A 26043-nucleotide genomic window follows, 5' to 3' on the forward strand; every position below is an offset into this window, starting at 1 on the left:
TGACTGCACTAAGGTATATTTCCTACCTGCTCCTTTATTGTCTCTGCCTTCATTCTCCTCACTTTAAAGCTTCGCAGCTGTCAGCTGTTTGTGGTGGCTGAAATCTGTCAGGGTGGTTGTAGCATACATCTTAGCTGAAGGTTGGTTTATCCTGCAGTTAACTATTCCCTAATTATCATTCTGACGCATCAGCCACTCAGTAAACAAGGTGAAAGTTTCACATAGATTATTAACCAGTCAATATCATCTGAGATTCTTCATGGTGAAGGGTAATTATTTGCATTAATTACAGATTCCTTGCGGGTAGATTATGTCACTGTATATTCTGGGTTGGATGTACTATAATGGGTGAACAACTTGTTTTTCTTGTTTCTTTGATTTATTCAAAAAGTCTTTCCCCTTGTAGACACACACTTCTCCCCCAAACCAAACCTGATGTTGTATTTAGAGGAAGGATGTCCAGTGGTTAGAAAACTAATCTGGGAATTGGGAGTCTTGAGTTGAATTCCTCAAGTTGCCACACTCTTCTGTAGGAATGTCGACACTGCACACTAAGCCTGGGTGTGTGGGGCCTGGGTTTGTGGCCTTGATGTTTTCAAGCCCATGCCTGAGTGTCCACAATGCAATGTAAACCTGGGTTTACAATTGCTGGACCCAAGTCTCACAACCGTGCTCATGTGTCCACACTGCACTACAAAGACTTTTGGACTTGGGTCTATTGTTTGCCTTGTGCCCACACTGCAAAATGACAGGGTTTGGACCAGAGTCACAGCAGGGCTGCCCCTCGCCCCTTACAGAGTCCTAGGAGCTGCATACTTACAGACCCACATCAGATGAATGTGTGTGTGGATGGAAGGAGCTTTGGGCTCAAACCTGAGATAGAGCCTGTGCTTAGTGTTCACTGTCCTCATACCCAGTCACCTTGGGCAAGTCCCATAGCCTCTCTGTGCCTCAATTCCCCCTCTATAACATCAGGATAATAGTACCCTATACACAAAGATGTGAGGATAAATACATTAAAGATTGTGAGGCTCTCCCATACTAGTGTGATGGGGGGGGTCATTGATCAATATGGTGAGAACTTTGAAACCAAAGTAGAAACACTTTCTCCCCTCACTGACCCCCCCCCAAATTCCCCCACCCCAAAAAGTTCTCATTGTAATACTTTGCAGTTGAATATAGCCACTTTCATCCAAGTGGATTAGTGAAGATATTTGTAGTTTTTAAAAGACTCGGCTTAACTAAGTAGCTGTGAACTATCTGAGTTAGTGAAATTTCTGAGCAGCATGCTATGATTTTCAGAAACTCCTGCTTGGTTGAGAGTCCTCCTCCCCTTCTGCTGAGTGTGACTGGGGATCCAATGAGTAACCCAAATCGCCAACTTTATTTAAATGGTAATTTATGCTGTCCTATGAAATAGGTTCTCAAACACTGGAGGACATAAAACTATCTTGATAGTCAACAATAAATCCCAACTTCTCTCCTGCAGTTTCAGATTCTCTGTGGTATCCTGTACCCTGAGCCCCTTCTTGACAAGAGGCCAGCCCCAGGGTTGGTAGTCAGGTGTTGCTTTCAGAGGGATGGCAGGATCCAGCTTTCTTTAACTTCCTGAAGCTTCAAGGAGTGGTTGGCTCTAAATCCCAAACTCCAGCTATTTCTGTGAAGAAACGTCTCAGTGTCACAAAGTTTTTAGTTGTGCGATTCCCATTAAGTCTTAATGGTTCCCTGCTGCTAATGGCCCATGCACCCATCTGAAAAATCCAGCCTATTGTCTCACCCCATATATGTCACTTACGAAAACATCCCAAACACTGTATACACATTCTGGGGTTCAGCTCCTTATTTCCTTTCACTTACATGTTCTACAGCAGAGGTATCCTTGGGGCCTAAATCCAGGCAGCAGTAGGAGCAAAACCCTTTGCTTGTGAGATCCTGATGGGTGTATAACATGGTCCAGCAACATGGTATCCTGGGGCTCTTTAGACAATGAGGCCAGATTCTCAGCTGGTGTAAATCACTGTTGAAGCTACTGGCCATTCACATCAACAGTGGCCTAGGGAAAAGCCATGTGGCTATGCGCATAGGTCATGAGCTACATGATGCCAGTGCATAAGAGACAATGACTAAGCTGCAAATAACGTCAGTTTCACATGATGGCAGACCAGCAGCAGTGTTTATTTATCCCCTCGGAAGCACTCAAAACCACTCTATCACAGCTGCCCACGGCCAGGGTTGTGAAAAGGCCCATTCATCCCTTAAGCAAGTGGTCTAGCCGTGGGAGCCAGTGCGTATAAAGCAGCACATCCAGCCTGGCTGCTGATGGGACAGTGCTCAGGTCTCCGTGGAGACAGGCAGGCTGGTGGGTGATAATCAGCCAAACCAACCAGTCATGCCTACAGGGCTATGCAGCAGCACAGCGGAAGTCAATGCTGTACGTAGAGAGACCCTCGCACAGAGCGGGACTGAGGCCTAGGCTCTCCCAGAGGCGTGAGATTTCACTGCAAGAGCAGTTCTATTTTTTTCAGAGTAAGCTTCTAGCAAAGAGACATTCAAAAATGTGAACAGAGGGCTCTTGATGCCCTCGGGCCTCCCTAAGCCTGAAGTAACAGCTCTGCAAGGGATGAATGACCCAATGCACCTCCATGCAGCACTAACTGCAACTAAAGTGGGGGGGGGGGCTGTGAACACCACCCCACGAGAGGGCCCTGAGTGTGTGTGGTAGAAGAGCAGTGTAGTAGGCCTGGATCCAAACAGAAACACCCCAGCTGCTGAGCTAGGTACGGGGACTCCTTTGACTGCCACCCCTGCCTTGCCCCCTGCTGTCACCCTCCGCTGCAGATTCACAGGGAACCCTCACACCATGGCATGTCTGAAGCTCCAGACTGCCTTGTTCCAGCACTGGCTGCCCATGAATACAACTAACAAGGCACAGACCACACAGTAGATCTCCATCATCATGCTTCTCTGGCATCCCATCTCCGCTCCTTTGGCTATACATGGTATGCTTGGTTGTAGGTCCTGTGGACAAGAGCACTGCCTTCTTGCTGTAACCCTGTGGGACAGGCTGTACTATACTCACTGTCCCAGAGCACATGCTCACAACATAGGGGAACATTGCAGCAGCTTTGCCTCAGTTTCCCCTCCATCTTCTATGACTTCATCCAGCCTCCAAAACCTTCTGGGCTGCTTCAGTGACTAAGCCCTCCAGCAAAGTCACATTTGGTCCCGTCTCTTCCAGGGTGCCAACACCCACAAGCTTTGCACTTAGGGTTCTTCCACCCCTGTATCCAGACACATGACAGTCCTTCTCCCCTTTGGCCACAGTAGCCCTCTCACTAGAGCACAGGAGCAGGCCTTTTCGCTGCCCATTAGCTCCAGGGGACTACAATATTTCCAGGTAAATCCTGGCCTTCTCGCAGCCCACCGGCCATGGGCTTGCGCAGGCTCCTTCCCCAGGTGTTTGCTAAAAGAGAACGAGCAGCCACACAGGTCTGTAATGGACAGACACCCTGCCCTGCCCTGCCCTTTCCCGCCTCCCCCCCAGGGTCTCCTCCTCAGCTAGCTCTCTACAGAGAGCTCTGACCAGTCACACTAACTTCCTGCCCTCAGCCAGGCTTGCCCCCAGGGGAACCAGTCACTCCACACTCTTTCCCTGACACCCCCAACTGCTGGGCTTTCTTCCTATTAAGTCCCACACACTGGCCAGGTGTGGCAGGGTGAAGCTAACTGAAGGGTGCTGGCCAGCCCCAGGCCTTAAAGGGGCAGACCCCCTCGTAGCACAGGCCCACTGCCTTCTTTCCTGTCCAGCACCCCTGCGCCTACTGCTGCGTCTAGACAAATAACACATTGGTGCCACAACATCAATAACAATAAAAATCATTTAAAATAATAATGGTTGCCCTGTCCATTGGCTCCACTAAACTTCCAACAATGCACGCTGCCACCTGAGGCCCGGTTACTGCTGCCTCGGGAAGCCCGAACGCACCCTGGTTTGGGACTATTTTGTGCCGGGGGATGATGGTGTCATTGCACAGAAATGGCTCCTGCCCTGACTCTATCCATTTTTTTGGAACAAGCCAATGACAGAAACCGAAGGAAAGCAATAGAACAACAGTCTCTGCTTTTGCCATTCGCAGTCTATTTTATTACCCAAACCCCCTCTGTGAGCTGGCAGATTCGTTGCGCTCTATCCTGTGACATCACGTGGAGGCTAGGCCCCTTCTATGGTTCTGACTCGTGTCTGGTGGTTGTGGGGCTTGCCATATTGTGAGCTACATGGGAGCATGCAGCCCTACCACGCAATTAGTTTGATCAAGATGGGAAGGAGAGTTGCCTTTTTAAGGACTACATTATCTCTACCCCTCACGCAGCTGTGTGAAGCCAGGGAGGAGGGCCCAAGGAGCTCCGAGGGCCCCACACAAAGCACAAGGACATTGCAGTCCCTGCTCTCAGGGAAGTTCAAGGACTGCTGCCTGCGTCCCTGCAGCTCGGGGGTAGAAGGAATGGAGAGGGTCACAGCAAAGGAGCAGTTTTACTCCATGCTGCACTCACTGCAGGTCAGGAGCTAAAAGCTACAGTCTGGCCCAAGCAGTTCTCAGTTTGAGCCCAGTGGGAGGAGTCCCATGAGCATTGTGTACACAGTGGCGCCTAGGAGGGACCCCTCAGCAATGCTAAGGGAGCAGCCTGGCTCTGTTCAGCTTCATGTTTGCTTACAGACATTTTTCTCTGAATGGGCAGAGGACTGTGGAACCGCTGATTCATCAGCATCTTTGCTGTCTGTGGCCACTCCACGTGACCCAAGGATAATTTACTTTTCTTGGCTGCTCAGCTTGGTCCACTGCTGTCTCCATTCCCTCTGACTTCAGGGGATTTGGGTAAGAGCAAATAGCGCTGGGTATCTGGTGAAGCCGTTGAGTTAACTCTATGAGGGAAAACAGAGGGACAAATGAGTGAGCTGACTCCGATGTCGCACCCAGGGGAGGGGCTGTCCCTAAATGAACTTCAGACAGGAAAAGTTTTCTGAAATACGGCCTCATTCTCCTCTGGTCTTTCAACAAATCTCCAGGGCCCTGATCCAAACCCACTGCAGTCAAGGGGAGTCTTTCCCATTCAGTGCAGCTTCTGTGGACTTTGCATCAGGCCCCTGTACTGTACTGCATACCCATAAAGGAAACAGAGGGTAAATTGTTGACTACAACACAGGCTAGTCCCAGACAGGATACAATTGTCTCCTGTGCACGTCTCCTGTCATATAACTCCTGCTGCCTCCACCAAAGGTTGGTGCTTTGATGCTTCATTTCCTCTCTCCTCTCCCACTTTGTCATTATCAGCTCCTGTTTTCTGCAACTGACGATAAAAGCAAGAGGAGGATTAAAGCACAAACGCATTTCCACATTTTACTACCTTTGGTTTCATTCTAAAGCTCTGTTGCTGCCCCCCCACATTCCTGTTTATGGTCAGCAGTCCCAACAAGCATGGGAATGCTAATGGCATTGAGATGTCTGACCAGTGCAGGAACTTGGGAGTCTGCCCAGGAAGAATGGCAGAGGACTAGCGTCTGTTTGCTGTCACTGTCCCAGTTGAATAGAACAGTAAAGATACTGACGGCAACAAAACCAGCAGTCTGGCTTTGTCATCAGCAGGCATACTGACAGCAGCAGAACTGGTACACTGGCAGCGCCCCTGTCCCCTGACAGCACGATAGGCCAGGTCAGAGCTTATTCTCATGGAAGTTGAGGGCACTCAGCACCTCGCAGTATTGATCCCTATAAAAATTACTCTATAAAGGTTACACATCAAAGGTCTGGTCACTGTGCTATATGTTACACATATGGATCAGATTCTGCCACCTGCACACCAAGCTGTACCTTACCCTGTGAATTCACTGAAATCAGTGGACCTGCTTATGGAACAAAGTACATTCAACCTGAGTGAGGCTAGCAGAAGCTGACCCTAAATTGGCAGTGCTAATATTGGAGATTGGCATGGAACCCCTGAGACGTTCTGAGCACCTGCAACTCCCACTGCAGTTGGGTCAGTTGCAGCTGCTTGGCATCTCTTAGCATCAAGCCCAGGGTTCTCAAAGGAGTAATCCTAAAATCTTGCAAATTGCAATAACTTAATTTTAATCAATAGAGAGAAAAAACTTGCCAAATTGGATAGCAATGCTCATGAGCTCGCACACGCTACCTGTGAAGGGCCTGTCTCCCCCGCAGAACATCACACAGGGCTTTTTATCAAACCTGAAAATGTGTATCAGAGCTGCTTTGGAGATTCTGGCTGATCTTCCACTACGTGCAGGCATGGAGGGCAGCAACACACAGAGCCAAGCAGGTGGTTTGGGCCTTCAGCCGACTAAAGGCATCACTTAGTAGTGCCACATCTGATACTATGCTGTAATTTTCACTAGTAGTACAAGAGTCTTTCATTTCACCGACACTCTTTTGTGTAAGAAGCTGTTGCTTGGCTGAAGATTTATAGATCTTTTTGGCTAGTGAGTGAGCAAGCTCCAGGGGAAGCTGTTGTCACTCCTTTTTATCTTCTGATTGGAATGGGCATTTTTAAAAGTTGCTTTTTTTCCTCCCTGCAACGAAGGGGAGAAAAATTGACTTGACATTTTTCACTCTGTAGTAAAACATCCGTTAAGAGCACTGAATAAATTCTGTTCCTTCATTTTGAAGATGCATTGCTCTTTATGGCCTTAGATGCTGCCTTACAACAATAATAACAGGAAAATAAACTATCAACAAAGCAATAAAAGTGCAAGTTTCAGACGAATGGCCGGGAGAGCCACGTAGTATATTTTCCGTGAACGCTTGTCTCAGGGAACACGCAGTGCAATACAATTGCTGCAAGCTCCTCCTGTTGGCAGCTGACATTTCCATTCTCAGGTTTTGTGGGTCTCAAAAGGCTAAAGTTAAATCCTTGCTGTTGGTGCCACGCAGCCACTGCAGAGATCTGCTTTCACATGGCTGCTAGTGCAGGGGAGTTTCAGAAGGTTTTTGGATTGGTCTGGACGTGACAGTCTAGCAACTTGCTACAAATAGAAATAGCAGAAGATGGTAGCCGTGTAAAATATGCCTTGTGCTAATCGTTTGTAGAGAAGTAGCATAGGCAGGAAGTTGGTGAAAAGGATAGACATGCTATTGTTTTCTGCTCTTTGTTATGGGATCCCTCGTGCTCCCTTTCCAAGTCAATGGCAAAACTTCCACTTTGGTACAGTGGCAGCAGAATCTGGCCCAATCACCTGGTTCTCATACATTTGGGGCCATTCTTTGTGACGACAGCCACATTAAAAAAGCCAGCACTAACCTGTAAGACCAGCTTTATAAAGCTGCCACAATGCCAGGACTGTGGCCCTGCTCCAAGCTCTGCCCTGAGGCCCCACCCTCACGTGGCCTCTTCCCCCTGAGGCCCCGCCCACCACTTGCACAGGGGATAGGGGGCAGAGAGGAGCGAGTGGCCGGCGGGGCCTCAGGGGGAAGAGATTGAGTGGGGACGGGGCTACGATCCGGGCCCCAGGGCTCCTTCTGAGTGTGGGCCCGCACCACAATGCCATTGGTGCTATTGTAAATCCAGTAGCAAGCTGCCCTGTATACTAAATAACAGCTCAGCTCAGCTCATTTTGACCTCATTACAACATTGTAAAGTATCATGTCACACCAGACACAAATGGGTCTGGACTGGAATCCCACCTCTGCTCTGAACCTCCCTCACTTGAAAAAACATGGTTCTCAATGTGGCTTTGTGGCTTGGAGCAACCTATAAATAAAAGGTTTGCAAAACCTGCAAACCTCAGTGCCTAAAGTTAAGCACCTAAATCCATATTTAGGCCTCTAAACAAAAGTGGCTTAATTGTCAGAGGTGCCGAGCACATGTAGCTCCCATTGGCTTCAGTGAGATTCGTGGGTGTTCAGCCACTGACATTTGGGGGTCTGAAAATGGATTTAGGAACGTAACTTTTGGCACTCAGATTTGAACGTTCTGGTCAATGAGATAGGGTGATTTGACTAAAATGACATTTGGGGAGTTTGAAGACTCAGCAATTTGAAGTAAGGCGACACTTTCAAAATGGATTAAATGGAAAACAAACCTAATGTTCTGAAGTACCCAGGACAAGCATCTGCTGTCTGGAACTCCTTGTAGCTAGTGAATTAGATATTGGATGGAAATGCCCATGCTTGTCTCTCAACAGAATTTTTTTCAGCGACACTTTGGCCCAGATCATGAAAAGTATTTAGCCCCTTAACTCCCATTGGATCAATGATTTCAATGGGAGTTAGGCACCTAAATACCTTTATCTGGGTCTTTGTTTTTTGCTATTGCTGTGTTAGACTCAGCAGCTCTAGCCTACAGGGGATCCATGCAAACCTCCTGATTCTTTTGGTTCCCATGGGTTTCTCAGCCACTGAATTTCACTTTTGGGTTCACAAATCCCCAAAAGCAGCCCAAACTGCTGAGCTTTGCCTGGTTTGGGCTCAGAACTGTAGAAAATGGTTGCTTTTCCCCTCTTCTCAACCCCAGCTAATAAAACCATAAGAAAATATGTTGCCCAGTTGTAACAGAAGCAAAAAATACGATCAACATGCAGGACCAAATTCAGAGCTGCTGTTGTGGGTGCAAGGCTGCTGAAGGCACTGATTTCCTGGACTCCTTGCAAGCTAGCTTTCAGCCTGAGTGCACCATGAAGACTGAGCTTGCTCCACTGGCTGAGGGTTGATTCTCTTAGATCTGTCAGCTTCTGGTCCCAATACAGGCCATGGAGATTTGTGGGCCCTGGCTTAGATGGAGGTGGTTGAATTTCAGTGGCTTAGTTTCTTTCCTCTCAGAGAGCACCCAGAGGGCAGCGCTGCTTTCATGCCTGATCTGTGCTCTTATTTTGTATCATATCTTGCTTTGGCAATAACTTCATAAAAGCCAAAAAAACAAACCCCCCACATCCAAATAACAAAGAAAGCCGTGTAGCGGCTGTCACCATCAGAAATAAATTACTGCTTCCTTAGTTGACATTGAGTCAAGAGAAGCAATGTCCTTGCCTGCTCTACAATAGCAATCTGTTACAGAGTGGTTATTGGTTACTAAACTTACCAGCATGACTTATTCAGATTTAGGCTCTTCTCCGGTCAAATTGTGTGGTGAGGCGCCTGATACTCCAGCAAAGGACTTTGCTGCTTCAGCATTTGTGGCATAGCACAGTTCTCACAACAGAGCAAAACACTGAACTTCAGTGTCGTGTTTGTCTGTGTAAATGTAACACAAAACACAACTCTGGCTTGTTCATTTCCTTAAGAGCCTAATCCTTCTTTGGATTTCCATGGCTGATTCAGAGCAAAATGAATTTTTTGCTCTGATCTGGAATAGTCAGAGACTACAATATGGATTATAATCTTGCATAAAGGACTGACAAATTAACTGTGCATTTGCACAAAGCAGGTTGTATGTGTTAGCAAGCAGTAGCAGTAGCTCTGTGCACTGAAATATTGCAAGCACACACCAGACAATCTCATCTTCAACTGGATACAATAACTCACTGCATATTGCATTGTGTCCGACAGGTGAGGAAACCACTATATTTTATTAGATTACATTCTCTGTGAGTCTTTCTGCACCCATTTCTACATCAGGATTGTTTTGTAATACCTTACACTGAGAGCTGTAAGAAAGGAGCACTACATGCTACGTATGTGAATGAATAAAATAGTTCCACAATAAAAACAATGTCAACTGTTTTGGGGGGATTTCAGTGTGATCACAGTATATCCTTGCAGTAGACAGGTGGACACAGTGCAGTATTGAGTGGCCTTCACTGTAATGAAAAAAAGATGTGACGACAGCTTAGAATAACCCTGCGCCCCATCCTCAAAATGGGATTTTCAAATCCTCCTGACAAGCGCAGATCAGACTTGTGGGGGCCCCACATGCAACTTTGCGCAAACAACATTTACACCACCCATTAAAATCGAAACTCTTGAAATATCTCATTGTGGCACACAGCCACTTTACAATACGTGGGTGGGAAAAGCTGTCAGCATAGCGGAAAAACATATTCTGCTGAAACTGAAATCTATGCAGAAACAGCAGAGTCATTCTTTAGCAGTTAAGGTAGCCCAGGCTTATTACCGGCTCGTGGTACAGTGGATCATGTCTGACACATATACACTGTCACTTGCTGCCATGAAATAATATAAAATGCTAAACAAGAAAAGAATTAGAAGCCCACTGCTGACTTTCCTAAAGAAGTTTTATTGTATATTGTATTGGGGTGAATTCAGGTCTGATGAATGGCACCAGATTGATCCTACTGCAGACTGAGGGCCTCTAGTTATCCACAACGTGGGCATCAGGAGGGCAAGTGGCTCTGCGCTACCCAGATCATATACATCAGCCCTGACCTGGAGGGGCAGCCTATAGGAATGAGATAACAGTTGAGCCTTCAGCAGTGTCACCAACTCTTACTGTTAGGATTTACTATTTGGTAAGAGCCTTAGTCATGGCCCAGGACCCCATTGTGCTAGATGCTGTACAAACACAGATGTGATTTGATCAAGATTCTTGCAATATCTGATATTTTACTTAAAACCCAGCTCCTGAAAACTAATACTTATGTGAGAATTTCAACTTCTTTTAAAAAAGGAAGTTTGTAGCCCTCATGGTGCTAGAGAAAAGCTTGACAATGTTACTCATGTGCACCTGTGGAAGTGTGGACTCACTGGTGGCATACCCCTTCCTGGCTGGTCATGGCATAGCAGCTCTTTCCTTTTCTATCACCCCTGCTGACAGACACGCCGGCTCTGCAGTGGCCTCTCTTCTTGTGACTCAGCCCTCTGGCCACGTCACTTTAAAGTCTTTTCCTTTACAGGATATAAACATCCCACGTGGATAGTGTCCCATTTGACACTGGTCATTGACACAGCTTCTTACCCTCCTGGGGTCCTCTTCCATTCCACTCTTCTGTCAGGCTAGTCAGGGCTTCTCCCTGGAGTCTTTCAACCAAACTCAAAAGCAGAATAGAATCCACGACAAAAGCTCCCTTGGGTTTAACTTTTAATCTGTAATGGGTCCTCCCCCAAGTCTCTGTTCTCTTGCAGAACTCTGACTCTCAAGAATTCCCGGGAGTCTGGCCTCTATTCCGGATCCTCTACCCCATTTACCCCTACAGCCATCTGCCTGTTGGCTGGCCCTCTCTCAAGCCTACTCCAGGAATCACCTTCACTGCTACTGCCCTCTCCCCTCAGGGCCCTTCCCCAGGTATAAACTCCCTTCTGTTGTCCCTTTTTGATTGAATGCCTTCCTGGATTTCTTCCCTAGAGGGCCAGATCCTGTTCTTTTGTCCAGGCGCAGCACCAGGGCATCCTCCACCCCAGAGGCTTCTCTGTATTTCTCCATGTTCCACTACCTACTGCCAGGGATGCTGGAACAATTTTTATAGCGCAGGTGCTGAGAGCCGTTGAACCAATCTGTAAACCCAGCATATTATGGAAACCACTTCAAGGCAGGGGGACCCAACACCGCTAGTTCCAGCACCTAATCCTACTACTCAGGGCTGGTCTACACTGGGAACTTACATGGCATAGCTGTGTCTCTCAGGGGTGTGAAAAGTCCACACCCCTAAGAGAAGTAGCTATACTGACCTAAGCCCTAGTGTAGACCGTGCTAGGTCAATAGAAGAATACTTCTGTCGACCTAGCTACTGCTTCTTGATGAGAGAATCCCTCCCATCAGCGTAGGTGGTATCTTCACTGAAGCCCTGCAGCTGTGCTGCTGTAGTGGTTTAAATGTAGCCATACCCTTAGAGAGGGACTGCAGAGTTCTTTCCCTGCCTCTTCTGCTCTGGGTTTCCTCTCTTTACAAAAGCTATCCAGCTCCTCCCCAGCTGGACTTCATCTTTAATTTGGCCTGGCCACCCTTCAGGTGACACCAGGTATCACATTAACCTTTTCAGCAATTGTGTGGGGTAAACACCCCATCACAGCACCCTAAGGCTCAAATACAAGAAGGCAAAGAAAAAGAACCTGACATTTATCGTGTGTTTTTTTAAAAAATCTCTAGATCTTTAATCCAATCTGATTTTGGGGGTGGGGTGGGGGGATCCTGTCTCAACTTTTGGCAATATGACTTCACGCACCTGTCTCAACAGTGTTTCGGTCTCTCCCCTGAGATTGTTTTAATAACGGTGCCAATTAGTGTCAAGTATGATAGTGGTTTTGGTTATGTGGATACTTTTCCACTGAGAAGTGGACTGAGAATACCATTTCACATAAGACAACACCCAGGTACTGTGCTGACTGGTATTATAACACTAATAACAGCTACAATAATTAGACAGGCCATTCAGCAACCACCAGACAGTGACATCTTTCAGTTACTAGTGACCTGGGCTAGATTTGAATCCATGTCCCAGAAGGGAAAGGTTCTACATTCCATTTCCAATCCCTGGACTGACCCGCATCCTCAAATATACTGAAGTAACTTCTTAAAGAAAACTGAAGTGCACATTTAATATAAAGTACAAGGTTCTTCTAAAAAGCTGACAGATTTGGAAATGTGACATTTAGTCTTTCCAGCCATTTTTTACAGTCTATATACATAAAATAAGTTTGGGAAATATAACTGCCAGCTGGTTATGCACTAACAGAGTTTGAGAAAGAGTTCAGATAGTGACATATAAAATCTGTAGATTAAATTTTTAATGGATCTTTGGTTCAGCCTTTCCATTTGGTCTCCAAAATTGTGGGTATAAAAATCAGAGTTTTGGTTTGAGACTCTTCTGAACATTTGGCCCTAGAATCAAATTTGTAGTCTGATCTATAGATCATGTATTAATTTTATTAAGAATTCCCAGTTATCACTTTGAGGGTAGACAGGTTCTTATCCCAGGCCACTATACCTAATATAGGGGTTTTCCCCCTTTCCCTTATTTTTATTTCCTCATCCTACTAATATTGAGGTGCCCTTCTTCTACAGGTGAGTATATTAATATGTGTAACTACCATTTCAGCTCATGATCATACCCGTCACCCCTTGCTTAAGCATATTAGCAGTTATTACTTCCATGTCCCTTGTGGTAGCACTTACTGGAACAGTCTAACTCCAACCATTGAGCAAACTCTTCTTAGTTCTCAAAATCTAAAGGCAACTGTTAATCTATGCCAAGGGTCACGGCCTACTTAACCACACTTATGTTAATTTATGCTTCAGCTAATATATTACCGGATACAGGCCTGCAGGTTTCATGCATTGCAGCTGAATATAATGAAAGCAGGCCAGTGAATATAATATGCAAGCTTGCTCTATGAGCTACAAATTACAATGCATGATTTAGCGAAAAAACATTGTTTGTATGTACAAATCATAGGGAATGTTTAAGACCTGTGCATGTGCAAATTTGCCTTCAAAACTGCAGGTGCAACTAAGTGCTTAATTTGTATGCACAATAAATGCAACTGACTATGCAAAGACCTGGGTTTTTTGCCTGCAAAAACCATTTTCATATGAAATGATATGTCCTAATTAGCCACACAAATGCAGCTACAAGAATTCTATCATATGACCTCACAAATGTTTACAGGCACAAATCTGCAGTTGTGAGACTGCAAAATTAGAGGTTGTTTTTGAAACTTCAACCCCATGGGTTCTTCATGGCAATCAGGTTGTAACTAACAGGATTTTTGTCAGAATTTATTTCCCAGTTTTGCATTAAGTCCTAGTGCAACAGCTACTGACTGGTCCAACATTTAATAATGCTATTTCCTCATCCTATGGGACTTTATATGTATTATTATAAATCATGTGACAGTGCCCAATATGTATCAGAAGCCCAAGCTTTAATTGTTTCCTTTCACAGTTCCTCACCATATGCATTGGGAATTATTGCCCCTTGGGATGGGAGAAATGTGGGGGAAAAGGTCTCCTGTGCTCAAAAATATTCTGAAACTTTTCAGATTGTTCTCCTATTTCACAAACCCCAGCAATTCTCCAACAAGAGCACTTTGCTTTTCATGGGAAATGACTCAGACTTCAGCAAAAATGTGCTTTTCCAAATAAATTCATGATATCATATAGCATAAAATAGAAAAAATAAAGCTCATTTCCTGGATTTGGCTGGACAGCTCTCCTAGCGTTGGACCCTCCAGCAGTAGTCTTTGGCATCTCTCTCTCCCGCTGATCATGCCCCATTCTCTCTCTACCTAGTGTGCTCTTTCTCTAAAGAGTTGGTCCTGATCCCATTAAAGTCAATGGGAGTTTTACCACTGGCTTCAATGGGAGCAGGATCAAGCCCTAAATGCCTCACTTGTCTCTCTTTGCCCCAGAGTCCTCCCTCTGTCCCCATTCACCTTCTCTTTTCCCTTGCTCTCTCTCACTCTCTGTCTCACTGTCCTCCAAACACAAATATTCTCTCACATTCTTATTTAGGATGCTACAAATTTGGGTTTCACCGTATGTCTAAATTGGCACACATGATGTGGCAGCACTGGACATGCCAATTCTGGAATAAGATGGGATTCTTGGTGTGCTCATTTGCTCAGCATTTCAGTGCTGTTGTTGTAACTATTTCTATGTACTGTGCTTTTAGCCTGCCTGGGATCAAGCAAGAACTTCTGCTAAATCATGACAGATTGGAGACACTGATTTAGATTACATCATGGAAACTGTATGATGTATCAAAGGGAAAGTAGACTTGCTGAAAGACAGCATCGGTACTTTCACTTTCTATAAGAAAGCAGCACAGCTGAGGGGGAAAGATGAAATACAAGTTAATGTCCTTCTAGGGCAGAGGTGGGCAAACTACGAGCCACGAGCCACATCCAGCCCATGGGACCGTCCTACCTAGCCCTTGAGCTCCTGGCCGGGTAGGCTAGCCCCCAGCCCCTCCCTTGCTGTCCCGCCTCTCCCAGAACCTCAGCTCGCCTTGCCACCAGCGCTCTGGGCGGCGGGGCTGCGAGAGCCGCCAGCCTGCACCGGTCCTCTAGACTGCGTGGTGGCGTGGCTGGCTCTGGCCAGGCAGCGCGGCTGCCAGTCCTGGTGCTCTGAGTGGCATGGTAAGAGGGCGGGGAGTGGGGGGGTTGGATAGGCATGGGAGTCCTGGGGGGCCTGTCAGGGGGCGAGGGTGTGGATAGGAGGCAGGGCAGTCAGGGGACAGGGAGCAGGGGGGATTTGATAGGGGGTGGGGGACCCCGGGAGGGGGCAATCAGGGGACAAGGAGCAGGGGGGGTTGGATGTGTCAGAGGTTCTGAGGGGGCAGTGAGGGGGCAGGAAGTGGGTGGGGGTGGATAGGGGTTGGGGGCCAGGCTGTTTGGGGAGGCCTTCCCTCCATACAGTTTCAGAAACCCAGTGTGGCCCTCAGGCCACCCCTGTTCTAGGGCCACTATCTTGGAATTACCAACATTCTAATTCAAAGCCCTGTGAAGGATTCCCATTAACCCCAATAATCTTAGGGCAGGCCCTTAGGGCATTAAATATGTAATTTTAAAAAGCTGTTATCCAGTTATTAACAAATAAATAAAACTTCCAATATGCATCCAGGTAAGACCTATAATATTTTCATTATTTGAATCCTTATTCCATTGAATACTGAAATGTTTACAATAAATTTAATCCAGTGGATGGATACAGTAAACAATGTATGTGTGTATAAGTCAATGATGTACATTGGAGAATATGGTGAGACATTGATCAAATATGTAGGTATCAGCTATTACAGAAAATATTTGTCACCATTTAAAACACTAAGGAAAACAGCTAGGGACAAATAATTAATCTGAAAAAGAGTAAATTAATCTGATAGATAAGAGAAAAAAATTATAAATCAACTTTTTTCAAATGCTATCAGAATAAATTACATAAAGTAGATTAAAAAAGTAACACATACAGTACCATACATACCATAGTCCAGGACACATAAAAGACACACAGAAGATTTGCCTTAACAATGGCTTTATCTATTTTTTTTTTAAATCCTGGGTTTACTAACACAGAGAATTTTTACTTTGATATTTGCAAGTAGCATTGCCCACAATGCAAACATAAAATATGCTTAAAGCTTTTTTTTTTTTAATTTACATTACCTGCACGTTAATTTAAAGTCAGAGCTCTGCATTATTATGTGGTCATCACATACTGACTTTTTATAATAAATGTTGCCACTGGATTTATTTCAGTCTTTCATGTATTCTAACAGAAATGTTGTAAACATTTTTCACATGCCTAATAATACAACGGAGATTTGAGAATCACTGTATATGGGGGTCATGTCATGCTCCTATTGTAGTCAGTGACACAATCTCAGTAGGCATGGGACTGGGCCCATTCAGTATCCAGTAGTAAAATAAGTCAAGGAACTGTTGGTATAAAAACCAGTCCTGGTCTCCTTATGCAGACATGAGTTCCAATGAAGTCCATGGAATTACGCAGGACAATAAAGCATGAAGGATTTGCCCAAAGAATTCTGCTAATACCACTTCATGGAATGTACAGAGGCTGATTTCCAGCTCTGAATTTGTGACCTATAAAAATATTAGTTTCAGATAGGAATCTGTTGCTAACGGTTTAACTGGCCTGGTGAATCAACATAAGTGTGAAAACAACTAAAAAAAGCCACTAGATCACATTTCCTATCTACAAACAGCTGGATTCTGTTCCTGTTCTAAACCCCAGTATAACAGCTATTGGTTAGTCCAACATTTATCAGTGCCATTTCCTCTTCCTGGGGGACGTCATATACCTTGCTGTAAATCATGAAAAAGGCCCAATACATAATGGTAGCCCAAGCTTTAACTGTTTTCTTACACCGCCACATGCACTAAGACGTATGGATAGGAGAACTGGGTGGGAGAAGCTATAAAAATATTCTGAAACTTTTCTGTGGTCATTATTCAGCAAAACGCCCACAGTCTTGTGTGGGAGTTTTGACTAAGTAGGAGTGCAGGTTTAGCTTCCATCTTAACTATGTCACATGAATGATTAGAAAATGCAGAGTCCCTGAGCAGAGAATGAGAAGGACTAATCTGTGTTTTACAGTCACTCGTAAATTGCTGTCAGAAAAGGTTCCTTTGCCATGCTGTCTGCACCCAAGATCCTAACTATTTGAATAAGAAATTAATCCAATAAAACTAATCAAGTGACTAGAAATAGTGGATAAAGCTAAAACTAGGGAAAGCCATGTCGTGTCAGTCTCTGTAGATTGGTAAAATGAAAAATAACCTCTGCCGCCCAGAAAATACAGACAGTGCAGGCATCAAGGGCCAGCTTCTTGATACTGGGAGACCAGTTCTGCTCCCATTGATGTCAGTGGCAAGACTCCAATCCACTTCCATGAGAACAACTCCAAGCTTTCTAGCTACTCAATCAATGCAAAGGAAGATACACATCTACTTTTTGACATGTTTTGGGCACAAAGCCATTGTTCGATACTTGTTTGCTTCTCAGCATGTACATGACTCCTGGGATGATACGGTGCCAGAGTTCCATCCGCCATAGCTAACCACTGAGAAGGACAGGTATTACATTTGAGAAGCTAGATGAAATAACTCCATGAAACTGCTTGATCCGACTAGGTAAATTCCACTGAAATTTTTAGGTTGAATTAATTAGATCTGTCATGTAGGATCCCAATTTCCTCTTCTTTAGTCCCTCCCTCCAGCTCTCAGAGCATTACAGTGTGAGGATTCCCTTCCAGCTGAGGAGATGCACACAACTCCCTATAGGACTTTGAGTGCAGCTCCTGCATATTGGTTAGAGGGGTTGCTCCTGAGCATCACCTGGCTCTCCATCCTGCCATGTGGCAGTGACGTGTTGCCACTGCACCACCAGGCTAGCTTGACGAGATTCCTTCTAAGCAGAAAAACTAATGGAATTAACAACATTTTACACTTACAGCTGGCTAATGATTTCTTTAGTTACTCACACAGAACTATGCCATACTGAATATACAGATCATGTACAAGTGCTCAAATAAAAAGGCACATGATGAACTTTCAGTGAGACTAAACTCTTTGGGGTGAGGATTGTCTGATTTTACTGTGTTTGCACAGCACCTAGCACAATGGGATCCTGGTCCAAGATTGGAGCTCCTAGTCCCTACCACAATACAAATAAATAATAATATATCATAAAATAAATATAATAACATAATAAAAATAATAATAATGATTTGGGCCAGTACGCTGTAGACTGCAAAGCATTGTTTGCATAGAGTTAATCTTTTGTTATATGATTAATGTTATATAATACTGGATTTGATTCATAATAGAATACATCAGATATTGCAAGTCACATTCAAACCACATGCATCTAATTTAAAGTTTATTGCTTATGCATGATATATACAGAGATTTCATGACTGTGGAAAGAAATGGAGGCCCAGAATCAGAGATGCCAAGTTACACATCCTATTAGGTTCGATAATATTCTCCATGCTAAGAAACAGGACTAGTGGTCCTGATACTGCACTATTGAAGTCAATGGGAGTTTTGCCATTGATTTAAAGAGGTGCTGGATCAGATCCAGTGTGAGCAATGGCCTAATATGCATATGTTTCTTCTGACTCCAAACAGCCTGTCAAAGATCACATGCCTTCTTTGCATTGTGGAACTCAAGGTGCGCTGCATGGGAACAAACAAACCGTCTAAAGTGGATGGACAGGGCCAGCTCCTTGACATTAATTCATCTGTTGGAGAGAAGAAAATCCATGAGAAACCTGCACATTCTTTCCCCCCCACGCTCTCTGCTGAATGATTTTGTTACACTTTACCTTGAATGGTCCCTAGAAATATAACAACTACTTATGCAAAACCATCTGTTCTATCTTGTATTTAGCTATGACAAGAGGGTGTGTCTACACTGCAGCTAAAAACCCATGGCTGGGCCAGCTGGCTCAGGCTCACAGGGCTTGCGCTAAGGGGCTCTGTAATTGCAGTGTAGACTCAGAAAGTTTCACTCTCAGTCACACAGCATCCTGTCCTGCATAGTCCTGCATTCTAGCCTATTATCCCTTGTGTAACAGTACTAACAACGGTGATATAAATGATCACCTTTCTTATACACAACATCACAGTGACTTCTGGGTGTTTTGCTTCTCTTGAGAAGGCATGGGCTGGATTCCACCTTGTGCTAATTATTTGGAGGTAGAAGGAAGGAATCTTTCAACGTATCTATTTCTCACCCACTACTAAGTGTTCATGAATCTTGCATAGTCCTACAGTGAAAAAGCTCAAGTCACCCAAGGCATTCCTCCATTACAGGAAATAACTCTGACAAAGATTCTTTTATTACTTTCCAGGTCACCTTTAAAATAGGAATAGGACATTTATTTTAAAGGCATCAAACCTGGAATAATGAAGTTCTATGTGTCCTCCCCTTTAGCCATGCTTTTCTTACCCTTCCATCAAAGAAATAATTTAAGACGCTTACCAAGCTCCAGCGCATGAGGCCCAAGAACACAGCGACCACCCGTCTTGGGTAGTCATTATGATACAGCTGATATGTGTGTCTCTTTTCCCTTCTGAGCCACGTATGCGGTTAAACAATTCTCTCTACTAGAGGGGTTAAGAGCCTGACAGAGGAGTTTCGAACTCAGCTGACTTTGGAACTGCTACTGCTGTAACTTCTTCTGTGTTTCAGGCACGTCTCTCTAAACACTTTCCAGTTATTAATCAGTTAAGCCTTACAAGACTCCTGGGTAGGGTGTGTGTAAGTACTATTATACCCATTTTGTGGATTGGTGATTTGAGTTGTGGAACATTTAAGGACCCATTCTTGTCCGCAGTGATGTCAATGTAAGGAGAGTGGTCAGATAAGAGGGAGATTAGGCAACAGGGGCTTGATAAGAGGGAGATTAGGCTACAGGGGCTTGATATTCAGCCACTGGAATCAATGGAAAAACCAAGCTTTGAATAAAGAAAAGGAGGACTTGTGGCACCTTAGAGACTAACCAATTTATTTGAGCATAAGCTTTCGTGAGCTACAGCTCACTTCATCGGATGCATACTGTGGAAACTGCAGAAGACATTATATACACAGAGACCATGAAACAATACCTCCTCCCACCCCACTCTCCTGCTGGTAATAGCTTATCTAAAGTGATCACTCTCCTTACAATGTGTATGATAATCAAGTTGGGCCATTTCAAGCACAAATCCAGGTTTTCTCACCCTCCGCCTCCCCCCCCCCCCAAACTCACTCTCCTGCTGGTAATAGCCCATCCAAAGTGACCACTCTCTTTACAATGTGTATGATAATCAAGATGGGCCATTTCCAGCACAAATCCAGGTTTTCTCACCCCCCCACCCCTTTTTCCAAAAACCACACACACAAACTCACTCTCCTGCTGGTAATAGCTTATCCAAAGTGACCACTCTCCCTACAATGTGCATGATAATCAAGGTGGGCCATTTCCAGCAAAAATCCAGGTTTTCTCACCCCCACCCCCAGCACACACACAAACTCACTCTCCTGCTGGTAATAGCTCATCCAAACTGACCACTCTCCTTACAATGTGTATGATAATCAAGGTGGGCCATTTCCAGCACAAATCCAAGTTTAACCAGAACGTCTGGGGGGGGGGGGGGAGTAGGAAAAAACAAGGGGAAATAGGCTACCTTGCATAATGACTTAGCCACTCCCAGTCTCTATTTAAGCCTAAATTAATAGTATCCAATTTGCAAATGAATTCCAATTCAGCAGTTTCTCGCTGGAATCTGGATTTGAAGTTTTTTTGTTGTAAGATAGCGACCTTCATGTCTGTAATTGCGTGACCAGAGAGATTGAAGTGTTCTCCAACTGGTTTATGAATGTTATAATTCTTGACATCTGATTTGTGTCCATTTATTTTTTTACGTAGAGACTGTCCAGTTTGACCAATGTACATGGCAGAGGGGCATTGCTGGCACATGATGGCATATATCACATTGGTGGATGTGCAGGTGAACGAGCCTCTGATAGTGTGGCTGATGTTATTAGGCCCTGTGATGGTGTCCCCTGAATAGATATGTGGGCACAGTTGGCAACGGGCTTTGTTGCAAGGATAGGTTCCTGGGTTAGTGGTTCTGTTGTGTGGTATGTGGTTGTTGGTGAGTATTTGCTTCAGGTTGGGGGGCTGTCTGTAGGCAAGGACTGGCCTGTCTCCCAAGATTTGTGAGAGTGTTGGGTCATCCTTCAGGATAGGCTGTAGATCCTTAATAATGTGTTGGAGGGGTTTTAGTTGGGGGCTGAAGGTGACGGCTAGTGGCGTTCTGTTATTTTCTTTGTTGGGCCTGTCCTGCAGTAGGTGACTCCTGGGAACTCTTCTGGCTCTATCAATCTGTTTAATCTATTTTTTTTATATTTTATATTTATTTTTATATATTTTAATATTGATATTATATTATCAATCTGTTTAATTTAGGCTTAAATAGAGACTGGGAGTGGCTAAGTCATTATGCAAGGGCCTATTTCCCCTTGTTTTTTCCTACCCCCCCCCCAGACGTTCTGGTTAAACTTGGATTTATGCTGGAAATGGCCCACCTTGATTATCATACACATTGTAAGGAGAGTGGTCAGTTTGGATGAGCTATTACCAGCAGGAGAGTGAGTTTGTGTGTGTGTTGGGGGTGTGTGTGTGAGAAAACCTGGATTTGTGCTGGAAATGGCCCACCTTGATTATCATGCACATTGTAGGGAGAGTGGTCACTCTGGATAAGCTATTACCAGCAGGAGAATGAGTTTGTGTGTGTGTGTTTTGGGAGGGGGGGGTGAGAAAACCTGGATTTGTCCTGGAATTGGCCCACCTTGATTTTCATACACATTGTAAGGAGAGTGGTCACTCTGGATAAGCTATTACCAGCAGGAGAGTGGGTTTGTGTGTGTGTTTTTTGGAAAAAAAAGGGGGGGGGGTGAGAAAACCTGGATTTGTGCTGGAAATGGCCCAACTTGATTATCATACACATTGTAAGGAGAGTGATCACTTTAGATAAGCTATTACCAGCAGGAGAGTGGGGTGGGAGGAGGTATTGTTTCATGGTCTCTGTGTATATAATGTCTTCTGCAGTTTCCACAGTATGCATCCGATGAAGTGAGCTGTAGCTCACGAAAGCTTATGCTCAAATAAATTGGTTAGTCTCTAAGGTGCCACAAGTACTCCTTTTCTTTTTGCAAATACAGACTAACACGGCTGTTACTCTGAAACCAAGCTTTGAATCAGGCTCTAATTGTTTTGCTCAAGCCATACAGTGAGTCACAGTTTAGAACTGAACCCGAGTGCTCAGATTTGCATTGTCCTGCTCTAACCACTAGTTTACTGTCCCTCACACGTATACCCTGCAACAATCTGCACTAAAATGATGGCAGAATTTCTTTACTTTGCATGGTTGACAGTGTTGCTAAGTAATGAATAACATATCCTATAGGATGAGCGTTTCTGAAAGTGGGAGAGGGAATTAGAGTAAAAGTGATGAATTTTGCCTGACATCATTAGGACTTGAGCCCTCAATTTATTCCAGTTGGGAAAAAATAATTGTCCCCATCCACAGGTTTACATTTTACTTGAGAACATGCTTCTTTAGTTCTGATCCACATTCATCCCAAGTTACTGTGTACTCAGACCGACTGCCTTAAAAATGTAAGTGAGGCTCAATGACACTATCACTAGTATGTGATTTTTAAATTTCAGCCAGATCAAAGAACATACATTTGTAACTGATTATTATATTAAGGGCCTAAGCCTGCAGAACATTTCCAACAAGAGTTGAGGGCATTCAGCACCTCACAAGTTCAAGAGCTAATTAATTATTTGTAACAGTGAGGATAATTAACCATTGGAACAATTTATCAAGGGTTGTGGGGGATTCTCCAGGACAGGGAATTTTAAAAATCAAGCCTGGGCTGTTTTCTAAGGGGTAAGTCAACACTGCAATGGGAGGCATGCTTCCCAGCTGGGGTAGAGGCAAGTGCTAGCTCTCCTGGCCTAGTGCTCTAGAAGTGTAACCAGAGGCAGTACAGGACTAGCCTGGGGGTCTCAGCAGATGGAGGGTGGGACATGTTGCCCCAAAACTGGCATGTTTCTTCAGATGAGATATTAAGATATTAAGAGAGATCCTCTGCAATGGATTTGGATGACAAAAGCTGGGTGTAAATTACTGCTGACTGAGGAATGACTGCCATGTTAGCCTACATGGGTCTGGAACCCTCAGTGCAGTGTACAGCGCCTCCTTTCCTGAAGCACTTTGGAATAGCTTGGGTCTGAAAGCTGCTCTGTGAAGCCAAATTCCCTTCTATTTTGTACCCCTGACTGTAGCCCTCAAATGAGAACAGATACAATAATCTACAGACCTTTCCTGCCCATTCTTCACAAGTGAAAACACAATGGCAGCCAAACTATTTAGAACCATCCTTTAAATACTCCACCAGACATGGATTGTTTTGAGATCTAATGCCATTTTAAGTGTCCCATCTGGTCATCTAAATGCTCTGCATTACTGCAGGGATATTATGATGATGAACAAGCATCTACCTCAGCTAGAGGCACATAGTCATAATGAAAACCACCGGAAAGAAAACCCCACACAGGACAAGATGAAACTCTCCTTATTTCCAGAATTTTGAGTTTCTTGAATTTTAGGTATTTCAATTTATAGCCTTGCCCAGCATTAGCATTGCGGGTTCGCTTAGCTTTGGGGGTATTTTACTCTGATTTTTGTTACCTTATTTTCTGAGTAAGGCGGGTAGTTTTTGTTTTGTTTTGTAATTTCCTGGGAGCGGGTTACTTTCTGCATGCCCAGTTTGATTTTTGCACGAGGCTACATGCCTCCCAACGGCAGGAGAGCTCCAAACACGCGTCCATTTCTTTGGTCCCCTTCTTTGATTCAAACCTCCTCACTTGTCTGCTTTGCCATCATGCCTGACTCGCCTACTCCTCTTCCGACGCGACCAACAAACACCAACCGCGCATTTCTGTGGTGTCCCGCTCCCAGCGCCGCGGACCTGGCTGCCGGGGGGTGCGCGAGAGCAGAGAAGGGGGCACCACGTGCAGCTGCTGCTGCCTTCTCCCCGTGCCCGCAGCAGGGCAAACGCCGGGCTCTTTGCACGGCGGAGGCTCGTGCAAGCGGCTGAGGCGGGAGGGGAGATCGCCCTCACCTCGGCTGCTTTTCAAACGACAGCAACGGTGCAAATGCAGGGGCAGGGGAAACGCGGCGCGGAATTCGTGCATGGGCAGCTGTGCTGCACGCGAGCGGACACCCAGCACACACCCGCCGTCCTGCGGGGCGGCTCCCTGCCCTGCCCCCCGGGACGACTCGGCGAGCCGCCTTGGGGAGGACGGGAGGACCACGCCCCAGCCCCTGCACCTGTCCGAGGCACAGTGGGGCTGAGGGCTCCCTCTTCTCTCCCGCAGCAGCGAGCGCCAAGGGAAACTTCCCTCGTGCTGCCGCAGCTGCAGCGGGGCTCCCCGCACTGGGGATGTTGCCCTGGGCGGGGCCGATGCGCCCCTGTCACCGAAACGCCTCTGGCCACCACCCCGGTCCCGGTCCCGGGTCCGGGCCCGATCCTGCGCCACACGCCCGGCGGGCGAGGGAGGCCGGGGCAGCGGGACTCGGACGCCTGCGAAGCGGGAGAAAAGCTGGACCCGGCGCTGCGCCGCGCGTGCCTCGGGGGTTGACTGACTGCTGGGGGGCGGTTTGTTTTTAGTAAAGTGCAGCAAGCTGGGACCCGCCGGAGCATCCAGCAGCCCGTGAACCGGGCGGTTTGCTCCAGGCAGCTCCAGCTCCGCTGGTGGCAGGCGGCCCTGCTGCATCAGCACCTCCCCAACGTCGTGAGCTCGCGTGGGCCGCCCGGGGGGCGGGGGGCTGCGCCGAGCGGGCTGGGGGCTGGGGCGGGAACCCCTACGTCTGGCTGGTCCCACTGCGCCCCCCAAAACCGTGCTCAGCTCCCAACCGCCCCTGGCCCTCGGAAGACACCCACAGGGCTGAACTGTCCGCCAGTGAAATGGGGTGTAGTCCAAACTAGCAAGTCCCACCAGTGCGAGACACGGGGCAGCCAAGGCACAGGGGCGCATCACGCCTTCACACCAGGCGCGGGGCTCATCCACCCAGCGGCTGTGCTGCTAACTGTGCCCGATGGGCTCCCGCTAATCCCCCTTGTGAAAACACAGACACAGCTGCCGGGAGCCATGAACTCAAACCCGAGCAATGCCTGGGACGGGAACACAAACTTCCTGCAGCCAACGGGGCCGGGAGACCCAGGCTGGGCTAAAACCAACGACTTCGAGGCCGAGCAGTGCATGGTATAAAATGTGTGTGTGTGTGTGAGTGTGTGTATACACCTTCCTGTGGGTTTCATAATAAAAATGGGAGAGGGGACGCAAAGCCAGGAGCCCCAAATCCTTCCCGGAGTGACCCGAGAAGAGCTAGACGCAGGGAGCTCTGGAGTTCAGCTTTCAGACGGTAGGAAGTCTGTGAGCGCTTGTGACGGCCTTTTCCTAATCCACTCGCAACGGGTGCAAATGTCGACTCACATCTCGCTGCCGGGCAGCGCTGCGGTGACCCCGCTCGATGCCATGACTGGGGCTGGGGCGCTCGGCCCCTAGAGCACTGACGAGCAGCGTGTCCTGTGGGTTACACACACACACACACACCCACCCACCCCCACACACACACCCCACCCTGCTCAGGCAGAACTCCCTTTGGCAACAAGATCGGGCCCTCAATGTGCACATGAATGGAGAGGCCCGTAAGGAATGTTCAGATCCATTTGCACCATCCCTCTCCCTTTCCCCGGACTATTCATCTCCAAATGGCCACTATTAATTATATAGCGAGTTAACACTAGATCACCTGATCAGTTCCCACCACCCCTGTGGGCTCAAGGATTGCCTCTGCTTTGTAATCACAGGCCAGCGCTGTCCTCATTCTGCAGCTTCTCCAGACTGTCAGTATCTCACCCACAGGTTTCCAGATTATTTTTAGCTAACCTACAGAGGTCAAAGGGCACAGGCACTAGGAATTACCCGCTCTGTGTATTTTGGAAGAGCACTCAATCCTGTATCTTTTTGCATTGCTTAAATGCAACATTATAACC

The 26043-nt window shown here is 46.2% G+C and overlaps 1 protein-coding gene and 2 long non-coding RNA genes across 8 annotated transcripts in view; all 3 read right to left on the reverse strand.

The window, feature by feature from the left end:
- LOC311528957 overlaps positions 1-166 on the reverse strand; it is a 62047-nt gene extending 61881 nt beyond the window's left edge. For 5 of the 6 annotated variants that reach the window (XR_014713731.1, XR_014713733.1, XR_014713734.1 and 2 more), the window contains exon 1: positions 27-166. This is a non-coding gene — a long non-coding RNA (uncharacterized lncRNA). The remainder of the gene's footprint in view (positions 1-26) is intronic. The other variant, XR_014713732.1, reaches the window with a different exon arrangement.
- LOC311528956 (uncharacterized protein) overlaps positions 1-26043 on the reverse strand; it is a 193868-nt gene that overhangs the window by 147122 nt on the left and 20703 nt on the right. The window lies entirely within an intron of this gene.
- LOC311528958 lies at positions 18288-24099 on the reverse strand. The gene is made up of 2 exons (XR_014713737.1): positions 23673-24099; positions 18288-18664 (listed from the first exon to the last, which is right to left on the reverse strand). It is a non-coding gene; the product is annotated as an uncharacterized lncRNA (long non-coding RNA).

Source organism: Lepidochelys olivacea, assembly GCF_965140295.1.
Source record: "Lepidochelys olivacea isolate rLepOli2 genome assembly, chromosome: 12".
NCBI lineage: Eukaryota > Metazoa > Chordata > Testudines > Cheloniidae > Lepidochelys > Lepidochelys olivacea.